At 33.7% G+C, this 5450-nt stretch overlaps 1 long non-coding RNA gene across 1 annotated transcript; it reads left to right on the top strand.

Annotated features, from left to right (window-relative positions):
* The first annotated feature begins 4134 nt into the window (after positions 1-4134).
* Positions 4135-4808, top strand: LOC141480443 (uncharacterized). Its single transcript, XR_012464349.1, has 2 exons — positions 4135-4254; positions 4309-4808. It is a non-coding gene; the product is annotated as an uncharacterized lncRNA (long non-coding RNA).
* The last annotated feature ends 642 nt before the right edge of the window (positions 4809-5450 follow it).

Below are 5450 nucleotides of genomic sequence, written 5' to 3'. Positions count from 1 at the left end.
ATCGTACATATAAGTAGTAAAGGAAGGAAAATGAATTTGTTGGAAGCCATGGAAATCAATATATCAATTAAAAACTCAAAATATAGAATTCCTAACGAACAGATTTGTGTGGGTCTCCACTTTTAAATTTATAAAGATGACAACGCAATTAATCACAGTTTGAAGTTTATGTACATGTAGATATATATCTTATTACCTACTCTCGGATATATATACTCCGATATTTCTCTTTGGTCAGTAGTATTAGAATACTTGAGAATGGTGTAAAAACCGAAACCTTGGTCGTATTAATGTCAATACATTAAGTAAGTGGAAATTAGACAAAGTATTTTATTTCTATATCTATGTAGTTTGTACAGAGTTAAGGAAGTTTTAATAAACGCCAAGAGTTGTTTTTAATTATTTAATATATTACTTGAACAACGGTTCAACTACAACTACTTCTTCTTCTTAAAAAATAAACATCAAAACATAAAACTATTTTATATTTATGACAAACAGTGTTGCCAATCCTAATACCAACTTAAAATAGATTTTTCGTTGCTTTTCTTTAATTATTAGGTTATACAACACTCTCCCTTAACGGTAAATCTATTTCATGAAAAATCCAATCTTTTATTCAAATTGTCCTATTGTAAACTTAGTTTTTCTCTAAGTTTTTGAAATTGGACACAACCCAAAGGTTTAGTAAACAAATCAGCTTGTTGTTCATGAGTATTGATATACCTTAAAGCTACTACATTGTCTTTAACCTTATGCCTAACGAAATGAAATCGTATATCTACATGTTTAAGCCTTTTATGGAACTCAGGGTTCTTACATACTTTTCTAGCACTTTGGTTATCTGCATAAATCAACACTCGTACATACTCTTGACATATTTTCAAATCATTAAACAAATATCTGAGCCAACATGCCTCACTAACACACTGACTCAGAGCTACATATTCAGCTTCAGTCGATGATAAGCTAACGGTTGATTGTTTGCGAGAAGCCCATGAAACTGTGCAGTTAAACACTTTAAAAATATATCCTGAAGTGGACTTTCTATCGGTACAATCACCCGCCCAATCTGAATCTGAATACCCTACAATAAAATTTTCACATTTCATTTTTTTATATACCAAACTCATATCAATTGTGCCTTGAATGTATTTAAATACCCTTTTGATATCTTTCCACAAATCATAACTTGCACATGTTTGATATCTGCTTAGTATACTAACAGCTATACATATATCAGGTCTAGAACACAACATTGCATACATTAATGATCCAATAGCTTTTCTACATTTTTTTTCTATCTCAACACTTTCTGGTTTTTCTCTTTTTAAGAACTCGTGATGAAAGTTGCAATCCATGGGTATCTTTGATGGTTTACAATTTGATAACCCAAATTTCTCCAGTACATTTCTCAAGTAATTTGTTTGATTTATAGTAATTGTTCCTTCAGTTAAATTTTGTGTTATATTCATCCCTAAAAAATGTCTAATCTGACCCAAATTGTTCATTTTAAAATTAATATTCAGTGTTTTAATTATATTTTCAACTTCTATTTCATCTGTCCCTGCTAAAATTACATCATCAACATAAATTAAAATGTATGTTTTATTTTTAGCATTTACCTTAATGTACAGACAATACTCATATTCAGACCTTATGAACGACAATTTGATCATTAGTTCATGGAATTTATCATTCCAATTCTTTGGTGATGTTTTTAAACCATATAAGGATTTTCTGAGCTTGCAAACTTTACCTTCCATTTCTTGACAGCCTTTCGGAAGTAATATGTATACATCATCTTTGATCTCTCCATTTAAAAAAGCACTACAAACGTCTAGCTGATGTACTTTCAAATCATAATTATTACACAAAGCTAAGAATATCCTTATTGATGGTAATTTTGCAACTGGACTATAGATATCAGTGAACGACATATCAGTTTGTTGAAATCCCTTAACAACTAGTCGTGCCTTAAACTTAACTATACTTCCACTATCATTTCTTTTTACCTTAAACACCCACTTACACTCAATGACTTTATTTTGACCTACACTTTCGACACTCACACATTCCCATGTTTTCTTTGAGGGCGCTTATTTCTACTTCTATTGCTTCATTCCACTTTCTCCAATTGCTACTCATCATTGCGTCTTCATATGTGAGAGGTTCATCTTCATTCATACATGCTAACAAACTGAGTTCTTCATAGTCCATTTCGTAATCAGCAAATCTTGAGGGTGGTTTAATCTCTCTTCTAAGATTATACCTTCTCTGTTCTTCAATGTTTTCTTCCAGTTCATCATTTTCATTTCTGTCGTTATTAGAATTCTCTTGTCCTTCTGCTTCTGTTGGTGTTTCTATTTCTCTTTGTTTATATTCCTGGTTGATATCATTATTATATTCCATCTCATTTTGGGGGATTTGCTTCTGTGTATACTCCTTGTTTTTCTTGGCTTCCATTTTTTCTGTTTTCTTTTACTTCATTATGAGATTTGTTGGTATTATTAGGTAAGAATATAATGTCACGAAGTATTTCTACTTTATTTTTTTGTGGTATGTAAATTCTATATCCTTTCACATCTTCACTATATCCCAAAAATAATCCTATCCTATTCTTGGCATCCCATTTTTGTCTTCTTTCTTGTGGAATATACACAGAGACTCTTGATCCAAAACTTTTGAATATATTGGTGTTTATGGCCTTTTTGTGCCATAACTCATAGGGTGTCATTTGTTTCTTTGAGCTTACTCCTGTACGATTGAGCACAAAAGCAGCTGTATTAATAGCTTCTGCCCATAAGTTTTTGTTCAACTCCTGGCCTTGTATCATGGTACGTGCTGCTTCTACTAGGGTCCTATTTTCTCTTTCCGCCCTTCCGTTCTGCTGAGGTGTGTATACTACCGATCTTTGATGTCTTATGCTTTTTGTTTCTGTAAGTTCTTTGACTTCTTTGTTCAAAAATTCAAGTCTTTTGTCTGATCTTAGTACTTTTATTTTGTGACCTGTTTCTCTTTCTGCTGAAGATATATAGATCTCCAAATGTCTTTTTACTTCTGACTTATTTTTCGAAAAGTACACGTATCTGTAATTTGTGAAATCGTCTTTTAGTAGAAGAAAATAGCGGGCCCCTCCCAGGGATTCTTGCTCCATGGGCCCACATATGTCTGCATGTACTAACTGCAATGGTTCTGTGGCTCTCGATTCGCTCTCTTGAAACGGTATTCTATGCTGCTTTCCAGTTAAGCACTGTTCACATACAAACTTTTCATCAATGAAGTCAATATTATTTTTCTTTAGAAATTGTTTTATGTAGCCAACATTTTGGTGTGCTAACTTGCAGTGCCAATTGCTTAGGGTGTCTGTGGTTTTTGCACTATTACATTCTGAGAAAAATGTTTCACTTTCATCTTGAAATGGACTTTCTTCCGTCAAGATATTTGCAAAAATTTCTGGATTATTTTCTTGAGAAAAGTGCATTTTATATAATTTATTTTCTCTTGTCGCTATGGCTATAACTTCACCCTTTTTATTAATAAACTCGCATTTTTCATTATCTGAAACCATAGTATATCCTTTGTCCAATGCGCATCCGGCTGAGAATAGATTGAATTTTAATTCTGGTACGTAGAGAACATTCGACAAAGTCGATTTTATCATTCTTTTTCCATTAGATGCCCAAAGTAACACTTTTCCTATTCCTTTAACTGGTACATTTTCACCATTTCCTAGTTTCACTTGTCTGCTCGTTTCAATCTGTTCTATACTCTCGAATAGTTTGCCGTTATTGCACATGTGCTCCCTTGCTCCAATATCTAAGCACCAGGTGCTGCTTTCCTTCTGGATTTCTGAATATACCATGAATGCATTTGTTTCGCTAGAACTGCCTGCCTTTTCCCGTTTGAGGTTGCTTCCATTCCTTTGGTCTCTATTTTCCATAAACCAGCATTCTTGTATTGCATGACCTTTTCTCTTGCAATTCGTGCATTTCTTCGTTTCTTTCTGATTTTGGTTTTCCTTTTTCTTGAAATAGCATTGCTTGGCCAAGTGACCTACTTTTTGACATACATGACACTTTAGACCTGTTCTCTGGGGTTTATTTGACATTTTAGTTGCTACGTAGGCTGTAATGCTTTCTGAAGATTTATTTCTCTCCTCTTCAATGAGCAGTCTTGAGGTTAACTCATCCAAGGTTTGTTTATCCAATGGAACTGATTCCCATGCAGATCTAAAATGCTAATATTCGTCTGGTAATGCCATCAGAATTTTCGTGATTACCATTTTTTCTGATAATTCTTCTCCAGCTTGTTTTAGCTTACTTTTAATTGCTTCTAAGTTAGAAATGAATGACGACACCGAAGAATTATTGCCAAATTCCAGCCTGAAGAATTTCTGCTACAAAAGATGGATGCTCACTTCCGATTCTTTGTCATACACTGATTTTAGTTTTGACCACATATTATCTTTCGACGATTCACAGGCTAAAATATGTGTTAGAGGTCCTTGCTCCATCCTTGTAACGATTATTTCCTGGGCTTTTGCATCACTGGTGTCCCATTTTGTCTGGTTATCTCCAGAGAGGGTTGGTCTTATTGATACTCCAGTTACACCTATGTGAAGTTCGCTGCCAGACCCAGCTGCTAAATTTTCCGAACTCTACCGAACGACCAGTGGCGTGTATCCGTATTATCAGCGAAATGAATATTGTCGTATAGAAATATATAAAAACTCATAATTGATATTTGTTGCAGAAAATCGACTTGTACAGTAATTGAAATATAAAACTGCTTCATTAAGCATGGAATTGTGGAATAACTCTGTTATAATAGTCACCCTTCCGTGAGAATAATTCCTTGCTTACGACGCGTTTGGGTCTTACACTGCAAAAAAGAAATTTTCAAAAGAATTTTTTTGATAACTTTTGCAAACAACTACTCGGACGAAATATAGTAGAAAGTGTTTATAGTGACCCAATCCAACCCTCCACGTGAAAATTATTCCTTGTGAAATTATTTTACTGGGTCTTACACTGCGAAAAAGGAATTTTCTAAAAAAATTTTTTTGATAACTTTTGCAAAAGACTGCTCGGACGAAATATAGTAGAAAGTGTTTATAGTGACCCAATCTAACCCTCCACGTGAAAATTATTCTTTGTGAAATTATTCTACTGGGTCTTACACTGCGAAAAGGGAATTTTCTAAAAAAATTTTTTTGATCATTTTTGCAAAAGACTGCTCGTACGAAATATAGTAGAAAGTGTTTATAGTGAACCAGTTTAACCCTCCACGTGAAAATTATTCCTTGTGAAATTATTCTACTGGGTCTTACACTGCGAAAATGAAATTAAAAAAAATTTTTTTGCTAACTTTTGCAAGCGACTGCTGAATTCAAAATATATGTATAGATGTGGCAAATTTCCACACCCACCCAGGAGGTATTGCTATTG

The sequence above is a fragment of the Leptinotarsa decemlineata genome, unplaced genomic scaffold (assembly GCF_025532065.1).
Source record: "Leptinotarsa decemlineata unplaced genomic scaffold, Ldec_3_MD MMD2_P_RNA_scaffold_9, whole genome shotgun sequence".
NCBI classification, from domain to species: domain Eukaryota; kingdom Metazoa; phylum Arthropoda; class Insecta; order Coleoptera; family Chrysomelidae; genus Leptinotarsa; species Leptinotarsa decemlineata.
The sequence above is the reverse complement of the archived record's forward strand: the minus strand, read 5'-3'. Positions and strand labels throughout refer to the sequence as shown.